The sequence below is a fragment of the Andrena cerasifolii genome, chromosome 16 (assembly GCF_050908995.1).
Source record: "Andrena cerasifolii isolate SP2316 chromosome 16, iyAndCera1_principal, whole genome shotgun sequence".
NCBI lineage: Eukaryota > Metazoa > Arthropoda > Insecta > Hymenoptera > Andrenidae > Andrena > Andrena cerasifolii.
This window is the reverse complement of record NC_135133.1, coordinates 7,455,446-7,478,003: the sequence shown is the minus strand read 5'-3', so window position 1 is coordinate 7,478,003 and position 22,558 is coordinate 7,455,446. Positions and strand designations below refer to the sequence as shown.

At 49.2% G+C, this 22,558-nt stretch overlaps 1 protein-coding gene and 1 long non-coding RNA gene across 6 annotated transcripts in view; one reads left to right on the top strand and one right to left on the bottom strand.

The window, feature by feature from the left end:
* The window catches only part of LOC143377663 (uncharacterized), a 136,923-nt gene extending 131,401 nt beyond the window's left edge, over nucleotides 1–5,522 (bottom strand). For both annotated transcript variants that reach the window (XR_013087383.1, XR_013087384.1), the window contains exon 1: nucleotides 5,132–5,522. This is a non-coding gene — a long non-coding RNA (uncharacterized LOC143377663). The remainder of the gene's footprint in view (nucleotides 1–5,131) is intronic.
* A 250-nt stretch (nucleotides 5,523–5,772) lies between these two features.
* LOC143377655 (uncharacterized) overlaps nucleotides 5,773–22,558 on the top strand; it is a 90,545-nt gene continuing 73,759 nt past the window's right edge. For 2 of the 4 annotated variants that reach the window (XR_013087379.1, XM_076829201.1), the window contains exon 1: nucleotides 5,777–6,393. The gene's annotated coding sequence lies outside the window, so the exon portion shown is untranslated. Of the gene's footprint in view, nucleotides 6,394–21,718; nucleotides 21,866–22,558 lie in introns of all 4 variants that reach the window. The other 2 variants (XR_013087380.1, XR_013087381.1) reach the window with 2 other exon arrangements.

Sequence of the window (22,558 nt, the reverse complement as noted above, 5' to 3'; positions counted from 1 at the left end):
CGGCAAACAATATACCCCTTTCAACCCTCGGCCCCCTTCACGGTCCGGCCTTACCCCCTTTCTATCTATTCCCTTCCTCCTCTGCCACGACCCACACCCCTCCTCTCCTTCGTTTTTTCCTTATCCTCCACCTTCTGCTCCTCCAACATCCTCTCTCCTCGCTCTTGGAGAGACTGGGTGCTATCTGATGGGCCACGGGCTGAACTACGACCGGCTCTCCTTTTCTCCCTATCCCTCCCTCCCTCCCTCTTTCTGTCCGTTCTTTCTCCCGCATCTTAACGCGACGGGTTATCTCGCGTGTGCCCGCGGAATTCTGCCACCCCTCCTTTTCGTAAATAGCTCGGAAGAATATTCAGCGATTAAGGACGAGGATTTTTGGAGCCTATTCAGTTGAAATTTCACGCCCACGCGAGGGATGAGTGGTGTTTAAAATGGAGGACGAAGATCCCCGGTTCAGGTGGTTTTCTAGGGTGTGCGAGACACACGATGCTCTCGCGGCTCAAGGGACGAGATAAAGGATCGATCTCGCAGGCATCCGCGACGGGGCATGATTGATGGTGTAATGATCGGAGCGAATTTCACGTAATACGAGATCAGGAGAATAAGAAGATAAGAGCGCGATTCCATTATGCCGCCTTCCTCTGATAGAGGCGCGGATGGAGGCATTCTGTCTCGCTTCCGATACGCTGGAATTTAATAAATTCGACGTTTCGCGGGGCCTCGTTACGGATACGAATTTTACATTCGCCACGGTGTTATTAAGTGTGAATCGACCTTAATACCTAGGAGCACCGTATTACTATAGGAGGGACGTGAACTCGAAGATGCGGCGTGCACCTTTGCTTCGTCATCCATGATGAGCAACGCAAGAACGCGCTTTACCCGTGCCGCGGCTTTTCTGGTCCATTCGACCACCACCATGGTCTTTTATAGTCAAGCCCCTTCGCCCGTAACAAAATCTACATTCCGATAATTTGCAATCCACTCCCTCCAAACGATCTCGTAATTTTTCACTCGAGACGAAAAGAATAGATCACGGGGCAAGACGGTGGACCCACCCACCCGTTCCATTCAATGTTTATCTCGAAAGAGGATCAGGCTCGTGCCTTTCGGACTGTAAATCGAACCTGTTATCGACCTCCCGAATGTAAATCCAACTGCATCGATAACCGCTCGAGTCTCAGGCACGAGTCAGGTGTCGATGATTCACGAGGAGCCGGTTAGAGGGATCTCATCTTTGAGCTACGATTTTCTGGTCGTTCCGAGGCGAGACTTTATAGAGTACCTATGTCGACGTCCAGCTCATAGACCACGGTAGGGTGGGATTCTGCGAAGCCGTACCGGATCACCATCGAGACCGCTGACACGAGGTTTATGGTTTCGGGCAAGGGAACCGAGTCGTCTTCGAGACAGCGAGATGGATGAAAAAGGAAAAAGAAGTCCGTGGCAAAATGTAACAGTCTACGAACGCAACGCTAGGTATAAATATGCAGTCCACCCGTGTCCAAGTTGCGTCGGCGGATAATTTATGCCGCCAGTGGTTCCGCGCCGCCCAGTTCGCCCTAAAAATTATTTATTTGATTGAACGCCGCTTCGGGGAAGGCTATTCCTGGCCGACCCGGATCATCGTTCGCGAGAACGAGTTCTCTTTCGACTCGCAAAAGGGGAAGGTGGTGCTTGGTGGTGGACTTCAAGCCATATTTTCGACGATTTTTTATATCGCCAAGTGTTTCTCTGGTAATTAGGTTTGACTATTTTTCTAATAATATCGTATGCTATTGCGATCATACATTCTGCTCCAAATCACGCTCCCAATTGCCTTTGATTTTATAACGCGACACTGGCAGCGCATCGCCAACGATGCGAATCTGGTATAATTAGATACACCTGCGAGGCTGTTGCAAACAATGTCGAAAGTGCGAGCTTCACGCATGAATCATGTATTCCGACCGATGCCTTCGAGGTCGAGTTACGTTAATCACGAGAGCCAGAGATCGATGCAGATGCGCGCGTTACATACCCCGCTATCATTGCTCAGCTCGGCGTACTCGAGTGCAGCGGAGGGGGAGAAGAAATCAGAAAAACCGTGATTGCGAGCCACTCAACTTTCTATCTTACGACCCATTAGCTTCCCACACTTGACTCATACGCGTCCCCGGCGAACAATGCCAAGCATTGTCTCGCCGCGGCTATAATTCGCAATTAGCCTCCTGATTAATTATCGATTTATCGGCCAATTATTATAATTATCCCTCGGCCCGGGAATCTCGTGCACCGGTGTACCCTGGTTTATCTGATAGCCCGAAAGGTCTCTTCCCCTTCGTTCCACTCGGGAAGCCTTATATAACCTTGCGCGAGCTTCCTTCACGGATAGACGTAGACGACCCGAGCACCTCGCAACGAGCATCCTCCATATCGGTCTCGTATCGACGCTTCACGAAAACTGGGTATCATTTACTGCTGATCTGAGAGGGCTCGTAACGAGGAGCAAGGAGTACGAGCTTGAGAAATTGCAAAGATTCACCGAAAGTCAGCCTATTTTCTCACAATGCACTCAGCCATCTAACAGCAAGATAATACTCGAAACGCTATTAAAATTGAGAGTTCTGGATGATAAACGGAAAGATGGCATTTCCAATAGGCGATGGAAAACGGGGAAGCTTAAAACGGGGGAGATGGTTACCCTGTTCACGAGCTCGGGAGTCAAGGTAAGGGTAAATTAACACGATCACCCTCGTGGATTTCTCGACACCTTGCTCGAAAGATGCACAGGGATCGAGCATGTTCCACTGAGTACACGTGGCGCGCCGCGACGAACGCATCGGGTTACACGAGGAATAATTCACCGAGCTAATACGCCGAGATAAATTACATAGGATGATAATCGATGTCTACGCCTATGTCATCCAAAGTAATAAATGCACCGTGGCAGGATCTACGATCCGCGGTGGTTTATCGCCACGGCGTTCGCGGAGCCTCAGATTCCCTCGGCGGAATCTCTATTCGAGGAATCATCGTCGTAGATCGACTCCGTCGGGCCAAGTCGAAAAATCATTGCCCGTTGCTAGCCGAGGCTTAACGACGTCTGCGCGTCGTCCCTTTCTCGGTATTCCGCGAGTTGCGAGCGCATCGGGACCGTGGACGTGGTGGATGCGAGAGCTCTGAGACGGTCGATTGGAGGAGTGGTCGATCCCAGATACGAGGGTCGACCTAACTTTATTGTATTTAATTAATTACTCCGTCCGATACCCGATCCTGCAATTTGTACCTTCCCATACCTCCGCGTCTCCTCAACACCGTCCCTCCTCGCTCCGGCGTCGCCGCCTTCGCTCTGGAACGACCTCCGGAGTCCCCGTTCCCCGCGACGCCGCGATTTTACGGTCCCCGCCGTGTACTTTAATGTATAACGATCATTGCCAGCGGATCTAACACGAATGGCTCGAAATTGATGCCCTCGGTGAGTGGCAGGGGAGAGAGTTGCATCCCGCTCGGAGGATCAAGCCGGGAAGGTAGAGAAGATCGAGTATAACCGGCAATAGCGCGTTACCGATAGAATCGACCGCGGAGTGGAAAATATCGCGCTACCACGTTGACATCGTAAATAACGCGTAACTCGAGGTAGCCTGGATAAGGAATAAGCGGGGTATACACCGGCTATATAATCGAGAGCCGCGACGCGCGGCATAAATCAGAGTTAGAGGAAGCTGATCCTGAAGCCGCGGATGATCCGCGCGCGTGTAAAACGGCGTCACAACATCGGTAATGCGACCGTAATGCTAATTTACTGTTCGCACCGAAAGAATCCTCGGTACTCGCGCCCTCTGTGCCCCCGTCGAACGTCGTAACTCGCGCGAAACGCATGCAACCGGCATTTAACATTGGTTCCTTTTAAAGAGGCTTGACCTTGACCCGAGGCTCGACACGATTCGCGTAGGAAACGCAAGCAAATAAGAGTGCAGATAAGAGGGGGACGATGCGGGGGAACGCTAAGCCCCGAGCTTCTACGTGTAAATGGCCCCCTTTTCTTTCGCTCTGGGGTAAGAAGGTTTTTAACGCTCGCGAATGGGGGATTTGTTTCCATTAGCAAGCAGGCAGAAGCCGCTCCGTGAGATATTACGGAGTTGATGCATTATTGCGTCCGTAAGATCAGGGTTGTGTTTCATAATATGATAAAGTACCGCAGGCAACGAGTGTAATAGGGTAGAATTTATGTTCGCGGGCTTCGAATGTCGCCGTGCACGTGTAACCTACTTACAACTACTTAAATAGACCTCTATAGGTTTTATTCATTTGCGATTGAGACCCGAAGAGTCATTTATATTCGATTCTCTTGTCTTAATGTAGCAAGAAGTTATTATCGTGAGAATTAAACTATAAAAGTAGGCAAGTTCGAAATATTTCACTTTAATCTTGCTTTTAATACTTGTTAATTGGCATTTGATATCTATGTGACTTAGAATTCTTTGTTCATACTTCGTTTGGAAGATAAATTGAACGATTGTTCGATAAATAATAAGAATTGAAACGTTGACAATTATTTAAAAGTACATGCTACTGAGAATAATAAAGTTTTCATGAGACGAATTTCATGTAAAGTGAAATATTTCTTTGTAAATTACAACATTTATAACACATTTCAGACTTGCAAATAACGCAAACAAAATATCACAAGTGGAATGCACAAATTATTTTAACCAAAATACACGAAAGCTTGTAGAACCTTTCTTAAGATATTTAAATTTGGCGCCATCTCATTTTCCCGCTAAAACATACAATCCGTTACCTACCACCGACGCCATGTTGTTTTCCCGCCACATGCTGATTAAAATACTTTAATTTCCCGAAAAGGATGCAATACCTAATCCAATCCATCCCAAACCCAGTTAAATGGCATCAAACATTCCTTTCTACCTCCAAAAACTAACAACAATGTCCATTGAAAAACAAATATTACGTGTCTACTCGTACTCCACACGACAGAGCAATCGCGATTAACAATACCATTTTAAATGTATTGCCAAGAAATTCACGCGACTTGTTATCGAAAGAAAAGTTCGCCAAGCACAACACATATTATATGCACGTATAAAGATGATATTGTATGCTGAAGTGTCTTTGGCATTGTACTCACCGATCTGGAACTCAGCACCGCCGCCCACCGCGTAGCTCTGACTATTGGCTCGAATTTAGGGCCCTTCATCCTTTCAGAGGTTGCCTCGTCGGTGTTCCATTCTTCGCTGGACGCAGAACCCTCGAGATGGACGGAGAGCTTCCAGGACGGCTCAACATGCGGATAAACATTCATCCAGGGCCCAGTCAGGTCGGCGTAAAATGGCGTTACGCTATTGAGCCACCGAGAGGAGTGCACTCGTAACGGGACGCTTGCAAGTCACTCCGCGACCGAATCGTGAGAAACACAAATACGAATGCGACCAGTCCCCCATCGTCAGAAAATCCACCTTCTCGATCGTCGGCACGCACTACGCGACACATTTTCGTCCACAACGGCCTGCTCTGAATGCGTCGAAGCACAGGGCACGTAATTTGATCCGACAACGGTCACTTTGCTGCTTTACATCTTCAGAATCGTTATGCCACTGAATGTTCGATGACGGTGCAACGCGTTGCGGGATTTCGTGCGCATTGTCACGAAGTATGCCTAGATACAGGTTAGCGTTTTCGTGCATTGTTGGAACTGCGTAATCGGTCGCGGGTGGCGCTGCGCTTTGGCAGAAGACACGGGCGGCTTAATGCTGCGTTCTCATATTTGTAACTCGCGATGCAGAGCACACGCGAAAAGTGCAAAAACGCTTGAAAGATTTATTGAAGCGCCTAAGGACTTTGTTCTTGCGATTATTTTTGTTTCTCCATCGTCGATATTCATTTCACAAAAGTTTTGAATGATATTCAAGAATATTGAAAACGATGCGTTCTGTGCAGGACTGTTGTACAAGTGAGAACGCAGTGTAGTGAACGACAGGTGGCCGCGGCGCGAATTAAACGTCGATTGCTTCACGAACGTCGTGTTAAGTGCCGTTTATAGTAGCTTATAAACAGCGTCGAAGGAAAATATACTCGGTTTTCGGTAGTGTTACGTACGTAGGTACCGCGGCAGTTACAGTTTAGTGAAACGGTTACGCGGTTAGAACAGTAAAAGCCGATATTGAAACGTTTAATCACACGCACAATACGACGTGGCAAACGGTATGCGAAAATCGAGCGGGATTGTCTATACAAGGTCCTTCGCCGAAGGAAGCTCGCGTATTACTGAATGTCCTCGCGTTACTTGGCATAGGTCACGGCTCGACGTCATGGGAAATCGTAAATAAAACTGGAGCAGCGGAATTGAGGCGTGAAAGGACGGTCGTCTACCTGGCAGCAGTCAACCGTACCGTGAGTACCGATGGCTTGTATATTTTGTTTACATGCTAGGGAGCATCCACCTCGCAGCTACAAAGGCGTTCGGTGCGTAATACACGGTGGTCTAAACGCATATTATTCTGTACATGTTGCTGCTTATATCGGCCTGAAATTAATCATTGATTTTGGGTAAATGGATCACGTTCTATTATTTTATCTATTTATTCGGCACGCCACCGACAGAGGGCAGTAGTACTGATTCACCGAAGGGCACCGCGTATATTCAAATTTCAAAATAGAGCCGTAAATTACAGATACTTTCGCTGGTCCCTAATCACCACACAGTCGTTAATTCAACACTAAGGGTTTTATAATTTCTGACACATACAATGTTAAGAAAGGGTTAATGAACATCGATAAATCTTCACGGCGTAATTGTGGGCGCTTCAAATATTTTATGCATTCTCCTTAAGAAACATGCAAAGTCTTTTTACGAGCCACGCAAAGTAACGATTCTTCCAATCAAAGAAACACGGTTTAATTACAACCTGTTCGTATCACAATGCCCTCGCGTCGAGCAACAGTGACTCTCATTAATCGAAACTCGAGATTGTACATCGAAATAATCGGTCCTTCGCGTCTCTTCGTCTTCCCCCGTTCTTTCTTGCCCTTCTCGTGCACGGGGCAAGAAAGGCCCGGTGTAAGAGCAGAATAAAATGTGTGCGAGGGGAAACGGCGGAGAAAGAGGAGCGTCGGAAAGTGAGCGTCGGAGCTGGCTCCAGGATATTAACATTATAAATCGTGCAGGTCGGCGACACGCCCGGGGCGGAGCCGATCGTATCGACTCGATGCCCACCTCCGTTCCCCGATATCGATTACACTCCCGTGATTGGCAGAATTCGTAACACGCCACGGGGATCTCCTGGCGGGACCGAGCGATCGGCGATCGTGCGTATCGGCGCGCAATCCGTCGATAACCGCGCTTGACAGACACAGGGAGCGGAAATCGCGGGATTCCTCTTCGTTGACGTGCACGCGAGAGGATCTCGCATACACCGGGAGGGGAATCTCGATAGATATCGGGGACGATATCCACGGGAGTAGAGACGGACTCCGCTGGAAATCGCACGTCACCGCTTCGCGGAATTCGTTTCGACCGTTCCGTGGGAGAGGAACGTTTCGCGCGATTCGAGATGAATAGGAGATTCTTAAAAGGAATAGGGATTCCAGGGTCACCTCGCAGTGTTTCGAAGTGATCCTACACTTAAATCGTAGCGTTTTCTCGCCGTTCAGGGGAGCAAACATAATCTCAGACTTCAGACAGCAAAATGCAAGCGTCTCGTATTCTTTATTTCCCCCTCTCGGGCTGTGAACTCTGCTTCGTGGACAGCCGGCGGTGGGAATGCTGACCGAGTGGAAGAGTTCGCGAGGGAACTGTTCCTCGCGAAGCTATCGATGCGCGGTATAAACGATCATATTACGGGACGCGGCGCGATCAACGTCAACGAAATTTATTGAGAAGTCGCGTGGAGAAAAACCGCCTATCAGCAACGGGTCCCTACGCCTTTCACCGTATTTATCGGCGGCAAAGGTGAAAACTTGTCACCCCGTTGACGACAGCCCGTTGTCCGCCGAGGATCCTGTTCGAAGTGGCGCGAAAGAGAGGTCCACCTGGGGCAGAGGCGAGTGAAATCGCCCGGCCCCCGCGCCCTCCCAACGGGATCCAACCGCGGGCACAGGTTTCGCGTGAATAATCTTGACGTTAACTGTCGAAATGTCGTTGATGCTGCACGGAATCCTCGCCGCTCCTCGTTCGCGGCGCGATTTTACGGCCGCGAAGCGCGTTCCTGATTTCAGGCTGCCCGCGTAGCGAGATACGCGCATAACGCGAACCTCTTTGGACACGTAGAAGCGAATTATCCTTCGATGCAGGCGCGTAAGGATCGTGAAAAGAAGCAGTCCCTCCTGCTTGGCTATTCAACCGATCTTTATCCTACCTATCGCGAACCAATGGGGAGCAATAGGCGACGTTTATGCAAATCGCGTTCGATTTCATAAGTCTGATGATCGAGGCTCACTGCGTATGTAGATTCTGAGGGAAAGCTTCAGGAACGTGGAACGTTTTACTACTGTGTTGAAAGAGGTCGTGGAGATAGTTTTAGGCATTCTTTTTAAAATAAGTTCCTTTCCCAATGCCTAACAGGTTTATGGACACCTAGCAAAGTACCCCCGCGCTTCACTTCGGGTCTAAGAGATATTAGGGAGTCGGAGAAAATACATATTACGCCTTTTCACCCCCTGGGGTATGGAATTTCCAAAGATCCTTTCTTAGTGGGTGCCTACGTCATAAAAACAGTGTACCTTCCAAATTTCACGTTCCTAGGTTAAACGATTCGAGCTGGGCATTGACGAGTCAGTCAGTCAGGACCTCTTCTTTTATATATAGAAATGAAATCTAATTTCTCTGAGTTTCTTTGTAAGAAAGTGAATCCGCTTAATTAACTTTTTCCGCGAGCAACCCTTCATTCCCAATTAATTGAATGTTAACGCAAATTTTTCCATCATCCCGAGAAAATACAGTTACTTTGCATTTCTTTGGAGCATACCATTTTTCGTGACGAAACGTGGATTTGTTGGGTCACGAGAAAGAATCGACAAGATCTCGCCCGCTTTGAAGATCGATTTTACGATCGACCGGGCAGCCCGGCGCGAAAAAGTCCTCTTGGAAGTTTGCTGCCCCGCTCGCTCGTTCCTTTTCGCGTTAACTGCCGTGGCACGAACGGATCGACTTTGCGGTCGCGATCGTTCCCCGTTCTTCCGAACAATGGGCAGCCAGTGCTCGGGAGACTGTGTCAAAGTGCCCTTTTATTGGGCCGTATTTCACCCTTCCGTATTCGAGAACGCGCGCGTAACGACGCCCGGACGATTCACGACGGACAACGTCGCTGGCGACGATCGATGTTTCGTGTTCTTGTCTGCTCGCTGGTCCGTCGTGTTCTTGTCTGACGGGGAATAACGCGAGGTGGTCTGGAGACAGGCCGTCATTTGTTAAAAAATTGCCAAGCTTCCCAAAGACTTCGCTATTTCAGTTTCTTCGGTCGAGATTCAATATCTTTGGCGTAGGGGACTTTAGATTGACAGGGCATCTTCGGGACGAAGAATTCCGCGGGAAGGAGCCGACCTCGCGGGGACGGAGCGTTATGAGAACGCGAGTGTGGGCACGTCGCGTCATAACTCCCCGAGCATTGTAAATCACGGTGGACGCTGCGTGCACCCATAGAAATGGTTATATTCGGCCATAACAGCTCGTACCCACCGCGACGACGAGCAGGCTATATTTTAATAGTAACGATAAATTACTTACGAGAAGAGAATCGCGTCCCAGTACTGGCGGCGATGAAACCCTCACGCGGAGAGGGCGCGATCTCCTTGCCGAGTATCCTCCATGTTCCCTCCGACCGATCTTTTCCTCTTCGCCTCAAGCACGGGGATTATTAGGTCGTCTTTGAGAGTGGGAGGCTTCCTGATCCATAATTCACTTGGGAAATTTATAAATTTGACTTTAAAATAATCGGATAGGTCCTGTAACAGTGGGTTACTTTCGATGCAGTTTTTACTAACAGAAGGCGCGCACTAATCGAAGCAATTAGAAAGCCGTCCCATCAGTTCTGTATCAAATATACAATGTTCCTTTCATCGCTGATGATTGGTTCGCTCGTCAGAAACGCGCACCTGTAATTATTACCACGCTAGCTCTGGCACCGGGTATTCTGGAATAAAAAGAAATACCAGATCCATTACAAGCTCGTGACGCGGTATTAAAATACAGAAAATAGAGGGAATGCGATAAGCACGTCGCGCGGCAGCAAGAATTAGGATGTAAATTAAATCTCGATTAGCAAGCGCTATCGGGCGCATCGCGTCGCAGATCTATCTAGTCGATTTAATTAACCGAGTCCCGGCCAATACGCTTCTGGAGAGGCGCAGCTACCGTCGGTATGCCTCTCACTTAAATCGACGTTATCTATCCGAGTGCATATACGCATTTCAAGAAACGTCCGACGATTTACATCGGGACGCCATTACAACGTACCATTCTTCCATTCCATTCGTCGCGCGAAAGAAACGAGTTTCCGAGAAAACGGTGGTTCGCTTTAATGCCAGCGATGTACGCGTCAGCTCGCGTGAAAGAAACCACCTGGGGTGTTTAATTGTCGGCGATCCTCTCGAGGTGGATAACATTTTCGACGCCCACAGGGCCAACGGGGACCGCCGTCCGCCGCTCCGTCGCGTGTTCTAGAAACGCGGGCTCGCGAGCGAACACTAATCACTCGTTTATCTGTCCGCGCGGGACTGCAGGATTTTCGCTTTTAGATATCGCCTGGGTGGTGAACCGCGTCGAGGCGGTATTACGAATCTCCCCGGAAGATTAATGTCCGCCTCTCGTCCACGTTCATTAATACCCGTGCGTGTGCAAGAGGGCCCCGTGCTCGCGTCTGTTTAGGATTACACTCCGATAACAGAATGGATTTCACTGTAACATTATGTTTGCGCGATCATCGCCGGCCGCGGCAAGCGGAATTCCCGGGTCCTTAACAATTTATATCGCGCTCCAATCTTGGAGCAGCGAACATCCATCAACGTTGCCCTCTTAGAACCGAGGGAACTCCAATTTCTTGGTACCCGATACCTCTGAATTTGGAAATTCGTTAGTCCACAAAAGTATAGCTGGCTAAGATCAACCCCTTGGCTTCCTCGAAGGCACTAAATTAAAATTACTTCCACATGGTCGTAATAAGGGGCAACGATCGATTTCATTTCGGAGCAGAGTTTTGAAATTTTGTTCTACGTTCGGGAGGAATCGAGGGCCAAATTATAGGGCACCGAGGACTAGTTCGAAAGGGTAGCAATTTTCTGAGAGCGGTAGCTTGGTTTTGCGGTCACTTTCTACGGTTTCCATGGACCATATCTGTCCGCTCGGACTCGAACGGCCACAAACTTGCGCAAGCTTCGCTAACTGCTCGCGAGCCGATCGCCCACGCGGCGTGCAAGGTGGTCCAGGCACTTGAGATCTTCGGGTCTCGGTCTCCGGACACTTTTATGCCCCCGACGACGAGCGACGACGACATCGCCGAGCACCTTCCTCACGGCGTGGGCGAGTCATGGGAACCTGCAGTCCGTCGCTCCTCTGCTCTCCCTCCTTGTTCCCTGGCCGACTATTTGTACAACGTTAGTCCGCGACCTCGCGTAACGTCCACTTCGTTATATATTCGCTGGCTTTACTATTGTATTTTAATTGATACAGGTCGGTGACGTTAAAGGGGAACTTCTCGAGTTGTAGCAATTTATTCCTCCAAGTCTCAGTATTCTGCACATACAACGAAACTCTACACCTTGGGTACTGAATAGGATTTCTTTATAGGCGTGCAGGAATAGATGCTATCTTCTTGCAGTCAAGTAATTATCATTATTATTGATTAAGTATAGAAACCAGAGCCTTCGATCTCTCGATTTTTCCCTCAAAATTGACTATTCTCGTATAACACCACGATATTCCAACGTGTCCCTTAGAGGAATAGGTGAAAACAGATTCGTGGCCATAGAATTCGTGCAATCAACTCGATCCTCCGGGGGCCAGGACAGGAAATGGTCGATTTTCGATCGTGGGACACGTGGCCGTTGCATCGAGCGATTTACCACGGTGGAATGCGGCGCAAGGTGGTACGCGAGAGAGAAAGAGTAGAAGCTGGCAGCTTATGCGAGGCGAGAGAAGAGAAGCTCCGTGACTCGTACTCAACGTTCCTACATACACCCATCTCGTCGCCTCTTCTCCCATCCATGACGATCTCTTTCTCTCCCCTCGTTCTCCTCCTTTTTCACCCGTGTACTCGCGCCGCCGTTCGTCCTTCTCGATCCCTCAGGACTACGCGCACACGTGTTGGTAGGGCCCCGTGAGTGTGCCGTATGTAATATACCAGAGGTCCGTAAGCGTATAAAACGCGTCTTTGTGCTCGGACCAGCTGTTTGTCTAACACCTCGTACCTGCCTGAGGTCAGTGGCGATTCTGTTACGAGTCCCCGAGAACGCCGTTCGATTCACGGGCAGGGGTCAACGCCACGTTCCAGCTAGATCGATGGCTCCTCTGAAACCTTCCGATGACGACATCCTTTGGCTTGATCGTCGCGGCCTTCTGCATTCTTCACGAGTACCTAATAATATGTCGGACAACCTCGTGGCAAAGGATTTGAGAGTAGGGAAGTTCTTGGGGATTCCTTCGTTTCAATTGGAAGTAAATCAGTTCTCTGTCTACCAAGCATAAGTTCATCACTCGCGCATCTCTGTTTCTGGCTGTCTAAAGGCGACTGTGTAGAAAAGAGACGAGTCCACCAGCGTCTGCCCCCAGAAAGTCCGCGCCACATAGGCAATAACTCGGCCGTGATCTTCAGCCGTGCTGAGCCAAGGAAAAAGCCGATCGCCAGTAATAAATACATCGCGGAACGGGGGTAGGTTCGGTGGGGCGAATTGATATTCGCGTGGTTTCTTTCCCCGTGGCACCGCTAATAACTTATCCGGTAGACGGTGGCCAGGTTCTTGCCCGTCTATCGGGCGTCTCCAAGTCTTGCCGGAGACTCCTCGGACGTGGTCCGTCTCCCTCGGGTCGCTCGTCGGGGGCGAGTGATGTTTTCTGGCGCGGCTAGCAGCGCTCTGTGTGGTCCTCGTGTCAAAATGTGTCAAAACTCGAGTTCGCGGTCTCGGCGTCGCTGGCAAAAAGCGGTTCGACGGCCCTACAAATTAACGGGCCCGTCCTGGAGAGGGCATTCGGAGTAGAAAAGGACGAGGATGCTTGAGAAAAGCCGAGCCGCTACCGCGCAGCCACGGGACCCCCTTCCTACGCTCCAAGCACCAATGATAGTCGCGCATTCTAGCTCTGCGTTACATCTCGAAAACTGAGGCCCCTTTCGGACTCCGTTGAAGATATTCTGAAGACTTAAGGGGGTATACCCGTTTGAACCCTCGGAAAATGTGTACATTTTGTGGATTTTTTTACAAGTCAACGGCTTCATGAAGATTTCTCGTTTTTTTACTATTTTTACATAGTATTATAAACTACTTATAAAAAAAGTTTCAGCTAAAAAACTATTGTTTTTCGGAAGTTATGCATACATATCCGAAAGTCTCTCGATTTTAGACGGCTAAACGGTGGGCCTAAGAACTCGCGCTACGTTCAACCAATTCACTTCCAATTTTGCATGCAGGATCGTAATAAGATTCCACATCGTCCAACGAGGGCTTTTTTTATTCCGATTCCCCGTTAATTATTTATAAAGAAAAACGTTGGCCTTTTCTCTTAGATAAGTGTAACTTTACCTTTGATCTCTCACCATTTCCTTATTTTTCAAAATTTTCAAAATCGGCCCCGTTGGACGATAGCTATTGACATACTTTATAAGAAGATTTTATTGTTTTTGATTTCGGACACGACATACAGCTGTTTTCAGGCCCACCGTTTAGCGAGAGTTAATCGAGAGTCTTTCGGATATGTATGCATAACCGAAAAACAATAGTTTCTTACTGAAACTTTTTTTTTACGTAGTTCATAATACTATGTAAAGATAGTAAAAAAACGGGAAATCTTCATGAAGCCGTTGACTTGTAAAAAAATCCACAAAATGTACACATTTTCCGAGGGTTCAAACGGGTATACGCCCTTAAGCAACGTAGTGAAACATTCTTCACCCTTGTACTCTCTTCCTCCAAAACGATGTTAACGCCGCTCTAGTTTTCCCCAATATCAACCGCAGCTTTTTCCAACTTCCTCCCCCGATAATGGCCCTTCTCATTTAAAAGAAGTCCGACAGAAGAATTCCAAGGAGAGAGACAGGGGCACGGGGTGCCGCAGAGCACCGGGGCCAGAGAAATACTGCGCTGTTCCCTGAAATGTTACTCCGTGTTTTCCCGGTAATTATCGCAGGTGTTAAAACGATCGTCAGGCCGCGCGGTTGCAAGCTGTCCGCGGGGATACGTTTCCAAGTGTACGTCTACTTAGTCAACCTTTAGAATGCCACCGCGGCGCACGATGAATACACGATGCGCGTCGGCTGAATGAAACGATCGGCCGCGAGGAATTGCTCAAGAACAGAGCGACCGCTCGTTCGTCGCAGGGATCCATCGACGGTGTCCGCCGTCGACCTTAACACCGACGGAATTTCGCGACGGCCTTCGCGCGCAGTTTCCTGCGCGACCGCGTTTCCGCCGCGCGCCCCCGGTGCCCGAGATAAAATCGCGGGTTTCGACGGGGCGCAGAAACGCCCGGTCCGTCGCACGACAGAATCGAGCCACTGATTTTCTATGGGACACAGCCCCGGCATTGTGCAAACCGCAACTGGATGCGCTTATATACGTGCTCAGCGTTGCGGGATCGTCTGGCGTTCTCAACTACGAGGCGCGATGCGCCTGTCCAACTTCTCGATTTCCAGCGATAAAAGTTATTCAGCTTGGGAAATGTTGTACAATCGGGGATGGTTTGGGCGTTACGGGACATCTGTTGCTGCTCGGTGTTTTGATCTCGCTGCAACGGTGTTTTGGAAATACACAGTGGTCTATGGCAGAGGTCCTGTTGCGCAACGGGGAGAAATTCTATTGCGAGATCGAAGCCTGATAATCTAAGGTGTGTTTTACGAGCGTTGCTTGGAGTAATTGCTGATAAAATCGGGGATGAAAAACGTGTTGGGGTGTCTCGTGTAACGTTGAGGGTTTATTTCCTATTGCTATTTTAAAGGAGATGATATTTACTCATTTTATGTACACTTTATTAAATTGTCATCGTTTAGAAGATTTTTATTAAGAAACGTAGCTGTAACGTAGAGCAGAGTGGTTGAACGATACCCAGTTGTTTACCTATTGGAACATAAAATAACGCTTTGCCTGTAGAATTTATAGAATAGGTTTCGTCGACAATAACCGTGAATCGGTTGAGAATCCCTTGAGAGTGATCTAAAAGAGATTGAAGACCGCTAACGAGGTTGTCTATCGTGTAAACCCGCGGGGTCGATATTTGCTCGATTATCGAGAAGGTATCTGCCGTGTTCGACACAGGCTCTGCTCCGTTGCCTGGAACGATTTCCTCGTGGATCGAACGATTTATTTGTGGATCTGCTACATTCCTGATAAATCCTTATTCGCGCTCAAGGACTCTGGCGTCGCGCTTAGCCACGTTTTCTGCCACTCTCTTTCTCTATTATATACTTGTTCGACATTGTTATTATTGCGGGCACGACTGCAGCTGCACACGGGGAATAATAATGATCGTTCGTGGACCCCTTCGTTACACGAACGGTATCGAAGTCACGTACGCTCGGTATTGTTATTTAATCTGAGGCATTCGTTTAAATTAGCAGGCCGAATTCGAGTTGCACGAGAGTGACTACACCCTTAGATCCTCTAGAGTCTCCTAAACAAATAATTCTTGGAATTTTCAACCACCAGTGCTTTAACAACACTCGTATACTTGCGATTAATTAAGCTTCTTCATATTTTATCATTACAACTCACAAAGCTTTTACTCACAGCTCCAAAACCCACTTCGAATCCTTCGCATCCACGACCATTCGGCGAACACACCCCGCAGGGTCCCTTCGTCGATCGTGGTTAATTAACTTTCGCGACGTATCATTATCCAATGAGCAATACGTTAGGCCGCGGGAATGGCTCGTGGTGGAATGTTAATTGAAAATTAACAGGCCCGAGCCAATAGCAGGGGGAGGGCAGCGGAACTGACGCGCGTATTCCAGCGACACAATAGAGGAGCAGCGGCAGTAATCCATGGGGCAGCTTCCGTACGCGTGATCCTGGGGCGGACTACGGCTGGCCAGGCATCGTGGCTCGTTATTACGGAGGCGAATGGGTCGACCGCACGCACGGCGGGTGGAGGCAAAAAGTCGTTTTCGCGTAAAACGATCGTGGTTGCCCGGCTTTCCGTCGTAAAGTAGCGCCCACACGCGCCGATGCTCCGTCGCCTGCCCCGCGCGCCGCAAAGAACGTGAGAATGTGTCCACGGGACGATAAAAGTTACGCTCGTGAATTTTACGCTCCGCCGTATCCCTGATCGCGAAAAATTCCCGCTTACCCGCTTACGTCCGCTTACGACCTCGACGATGTTGGCCGAGAGTGGGTAGGCGTCGTGGATCTTCGCTGGGCGCTAGTCCTCGATGGATACTACTCCTCGGAGATGTGTATTTAGATCGAGTATACCTACTTCTAGTTGAATTGGGCCAAGTTATGCAGAAAGCTACCAACCCTCGAGGATCTGAAATTGAATAAATTTACTCTGAAGATTTTAAGGAAAAGTAGTTTTATTTCTATTTGGTATATTTTATTTCTTGTTATTGTTTTACAATGTTCTCCAATGGGTTATTTAATAGCGAGTACTATAATTAATATTACTTTAAATTTTCTGTAGTTTTTGCTTTTTAAGCTTAAAATGGAACTGTAGTTTGGTAGTTTTAATAATTGTACAATATAAAAGTTGTGCTATGCGTTGTTATTTTTTTTGCAAAATAATCTGTACTGCGTTTAACTAATTAGTTTGTCATTTTGAGGATTTGTAGCTTTTTGCGTAACTACTTAGGCTCAATTATATCTAGTCTTCTGTACTTAACCCCATAAGTGGCTGGAACCAGATTCATCTCGCACCCTCAAATTCAAACGAACCGCACCCTGCAACCTCAATCCCGGTGTCCTCCGCACCCCTACAGTAATTGCCGTCAATATCGACGAGATAACGAAATCAACGAGATGCATTTAATTAAAGAGAATCCTGCCCTGGTTGATCACAATGGGAGCATTAAAAGATCATGCCCAAAGCGCCGCCCGTGTTAATGCCCATTTAAGCAGGCCCAGCCGGTGTACCATAAACCGAGCCGCGGAGGATGTAACAATTTCCCGCGACAACCCTCGGGTCGCGTCGTGATCGAGCAATTATTGTCCCCGGGTCGGCCGCCGCCGGTCAGAGAGGTTTCGTTAATCAGCGAGTCAATTGTTTCACCTCCGCGGGGACCGCGGCATTGTGGAGCGGAACGGAACGGTGAACGCACGCGCCTCGCCGTCGCGGATTGTTTATATCTGGCTGGATTCCAGCTCGATAAATTCGATTTTTTACACGCGTACGAATATAGTGCCGGCCATTCAGAGTCGCGTTTGCACGGGTCGTGTCGTCGTGGTCGTCGTAAGCCCTTACAAGAGGCCCGGTCCATTCAAGAGTCAAGCTCACTGAATTATACCCCGCTACGGATTCGCACGGTGGCGCGCGAATTCGCAGCCGGGTTCCCCCCGCTGGGGGACCGTTCCTGACCCTGCGGGGCCAGGAATGCCCCCGTGGAAGAAGAGCAACGATGGGAGGAAGTTGGGCAGGGGGAAGACAGAGCCGTGAAACAATAATGGAACGGGGCAGCCACTCGTTACGCAAACGCGCATGACCTTATCGAGGCAGCGAAACGAGCCGGGGCTGTCCAGAATAATATCGATATGCCGTCGATCGTTATTAATAATAGTGATCGCAAGGATAAAACGGACACGCAGAATAGAAGACCATCTTCCGAGAAGCCCATTAACGTCCACGTCGCGCAACAATACGCACCCCACCGCGACTGCTTGATGACCATTTACCGGTCATCAGGATCGACGGGCAGCGCGAGGAATTCCGGGATCGCAGAGGCGCAAGGTGCATTTGATAGTTCTGGGTTAGGTAATTTTGTTTTTCACTCGGATTCACCGCGATCCTTGAAAAATCGCCAGGCTCGTCAGCCGCGAGGACTCGTGTCTTTCGCGGATGGAGGTCACTCGCCAGGGATGCGCGTGTCGCGATAGACACATTCGAATAATTTATAGCCGCGTTAACCATAATAGACACGAGCGTGCTATCCATCGGCTGGAAATGACAAGTACCAGCGAGTATCGGTTGTACCTGTTTTTTCTTCTCTCTTCGTTCGTCCCCGTGCACGTCCGTTCCCCGTCCTCTCCTACTGCCAGGCTTCTTCTGGCCGCCACTACGGGCGAGCAAATAGAAGCCGCGTACAGACGTCGCGATGAGACTCCTCAACGGAGAGGAGACCAGCGGCGAGAGAGACGAGCGAAGTAGTCGTCGCAGAGGCGACGAGGGGGAGCGCGGGGAACGAGGACGATGGAAGGGACGCTCCTCGCGAGCGATTACCGATGACACGTATGCAGGCAATCTCGCGGCGTTTGCGCAATTATTGGAACACCTCATGTCCGTAATAAATGGTGGAATATGCCCTGAAAGGTGTTAGTTCAAGATCACACGGTGATACAAGACCGCTTGGACTTGGGATTTCATCACCGGCGTGCTCATCCGCGCGCGGTTTATGTAACCGCTCGGGACATTAAGGTTACCCTCGATCGTGGAAAGTCGCGCCTACCCTATTCTCCTACGTTCCGCCGCGTTTTCATAATTATTTTCCAGGAGGCGCAGCCGTTCTTACGCACGCCGTTTCCACGCTCGGATCCATCGACCAGTCGCGAAAGGTCGCGCGCTGGCATCCACGGATCGCGATCTGCTTCGAGCTCCGCCGCGCGGCAGATGCCCGCTCGAGATACGCGCCGCTTGCGAAATATCGCTGGCACCGTGCTTTTTGCGCCCTGGATCGTTTCGAAGGTCCTTTAAGAGACTTCAACCGTTAATGAGTCCTGAACGATGAAACACCGCTCCCGTTATCAATTCTCATTAGGCATTCACGCTTCGTTAGACTCGTTACCAACCAACACCTTTTTCCTTTTACTCCTAATTACTCGATCATGTTCAATATTCCAATGTATACTTCACTCACACCACATGTCTAGGATGCCATTCATTCATTCCCGGTATTTGATTTATTATATTTAAGGTATTTATCCTTCGTGTTCGAGTTTTTGCAGATATTTTCAGCACTGCACTTTGCGGCGCTAGCAGTTCAGGCTCCCCCAAAACATCGCGAATTTCGCGGCGCGGAGCGGATCCGCCGCGGATCAGATAAGGCAGCAGTTTTTTATACGTGGCGGCTTATGGGCAGTGTTATCTGATCCGCGGCGGATCCGCTCCGCGCCGTGAAATTCGCGATGGTTTGGGGGAGCCTTTAAAAAACTGCTGCCTTATCTGATCCGCGGCGCGGAGCGGATATTCGCGTTGGTTTGGGGGAGCCTTTTATCTCTTTTCGTAGCTCAGGAATGATCTACATTCCTCCGTGCGCGGTTTGTCGCGAAAATGGCCCTAGGATGATTAAAAGAAGCTGGTGTTTCTTCTTTCATCTGTGTTTGCTGGTGATCCTCGGAGACTTGAATGCGTGTCGAGTGGGAGGAATTGCGACATAGACGCGACCTTGCGCTCGTCTTCCCTGTACGGCGCAATCGCACGCTTTACGATCAATTACACTGTAGGTATATCCAGTTTCGTCGTGCTCCTTGCCTAACGACGTGGTCCAATTAAGGACGACGATTAATGCATTCGTCGCTCGCGAGACCTTTCCTCCCGCTGCGACGGCCTCTGACTCATCGCTCGTCAGTTCCTCCGTGTCTCCTGCAATCAGAGTTTAAGAATCTAAACAAACATCGATAGGATTCCACCTCCATCAAATCCTAGGTCCCTGTAGTCCCTCAACTTGCAAGTTAAAATTCATTTTTTGCATCGCAAATACAGCCCGCTATATATTCCGTCCGCGTACCCTGTTACGTCGTGTGTTTTATATTAAATTGACCAAGAAACCCTCAACAATACAAGGATCTCGCGAGCCGTTCCATGCGTCGCGGCTCATCGCAACGCGACTTTTGCCTACGCCGAACGGACACATTAGCATCGCGGGCTCGTTGGATCTGAACTGTACAAGGAACCATCCCCGAGCGTATCCTGGCTGCGAGGATGATCTTTCAAGTGAGAGGACGAGGCTCGTCCTTGTCTGCCGAGCTGGACGGCGCTGCCGCGGAGCCCGTACATCATGCCCGGGCTCAAGATCAGCCGCTCGCGTGTGACCACACATGTGTAATTCCAATTAACATCGGCCGCGAGTATGCTCGCGGGCACGTAACGCTCGCGCTACGAGTTACACGCAGCTTGCTCCGCGCTAAGGTTAACGCGTGCACGACTGCCGCAGCGACTGACTGATTGACTTTTATTCCGCCTCCTCTTCGCTCTCGTTGCATCGAACCGACCCTTTCCCAGCCTTTTCCTCTTCCTAGGCCTGTTGGCCAACCGCCAATCAAACAGAGATTTCACACGGTGTCGACATCCAGCTGAAGGAATCTGCTACGATTTCGCGAAAATACGCTATCCCGGTGATTTACGCGGTTGATGGTCAGCCGCCGTGAAAAGCGTAACGAGGATCTGGTAATTGGACCGCAGGTGATGGTATCGCGCCATCAACCATCTGAGTATTCCCTGGAACCGCGGGATTCATCTGAACGCCTCAGTTTTCCAGTTTTGCGCGCCTCGATGACCCTCCGATCCCATTAAACGTCTTGCGCAGTTATTTCTGGGGCATAAGATTATTGGAACTGTTGGATGCAGGAACGGGCTCGGCACACCGAGGCCTTTTTTGCATAAAATGCATAATTAGATTTCTCAGCTTTCCCTGTATATGCCCCTTAAATTTCATTGCCGTATCTTTAAAATTGACAGAGGTATGGTAAATATTGTGAATCGATGTTGACCAACTGACCCTAACTCGTATCTAAGCCAACATACATCAACCTGAACATCACGCGATCTGTGACTTATTTTTATGACTGTATTTTTTCAATATTCTATATATTTTTCAAGTATCGTGCAAATATTAAAATTATATTTCTGCACTTTGTGCGAAAAGTCAGTGCCAACAGTCAGTTTCGAGAAAAGTATCTGTGAACATTACGAAGTTGGATATTTTTTATACATAACGAAGTTGTTGTAAAAACTGTCTAGAATATTTTAATGTTTCAAATATCTCCTCTGTAGTTGCATTATTACAATCAGAATTACGTAATAAATTAATCAGTGAAATTAATTTTAATTATAACCCTCGAAGGCCCTTCTTGAACCCAACACTTGCACGTTATCGTTTCTTTCCGAGAGAGGATAACGACATGTGCCAATTTCCACCTATTTAGACACCCCCGAATAGAAAGGTGGTAAATTCGCGTATCACCTCGGGTCGACCCGATTCTAGAAACGTGTTATGTTTAGAATCTTGGGTAATTCGGTAGCATAAACTATGTGGAATCTATAAATACAATATTCAGCCCAACAGAAACAGTGGAAATGTGGATGAAGACTACCTAATTCCACTCTCCACGATTCTCGTTCTTTCGCTGAAACCATGCTTGCTTGCCGTTGCAGACAATGGAAGCACGATAGAGGACTCGATTGACAGAAATACACGCCGCATCGACGGGATGCATGCCTCCGTTTCACCGCGACTTCGTCCTCCCGCCACGACGAAGGGCTCTCCAGGACGGGGACCACACACGGCGGGGCAAGTGTATCGTAAGTGGCCTTTATTTCGAGAGAAAATATTATCGCAACATCGGTCAGCGGCCGCGAATAATACTCGCAGATGCCCCGGCCAGCTCGTACGCCTCGCGTTCGGAATAATATTGCGCGCGGAGGAGGGCGAGCCGCTCCGAGCGTAGAAACGCTCCGCTCCGTTTAGCCCTCTATTCGTTGGTCGTTTGTCCAGCGAGAGACGTCCGCCGACGAACACCTCTCTGGAATTATTGTCGAGCGAACGTGGACAATTACCGGGTCAGAAAGGAACCGTGGGTCGGGCATTGTGCTCGCTGGAAAAATCAAGGATTTCGGGATCCTCCTACTTCTCATACATGCTCCTCCGCTACGAGAGCACGTACTGCACGCGGTCGATTCGGCGATCTTTTACAAATGCGAAATTTATCTCCGATCTGGACCATGGGCCGATCCCCGGTCGATGGACATCTCTCTTTCAGTGGCGCTCCTGACTCCATTGTCGGCCCTGGGTCAACGGGGTCGTCATTGTCCCCGAGCTACTCGAAAATGGATGTTTTGGTTTCCCGGTGAATGGCTCGAGTGGCACTTTCGAGTGGTGCTCCGTCGTTGATCGTTTTTCTTCTCGCCTCCGAGATTTCCGTCCACCCTTCGAGGTACTCCTCCCTCCCTGCCTGTCACATTGTCTACCGACGCCCCTGTGTTCTTTCTCAACCG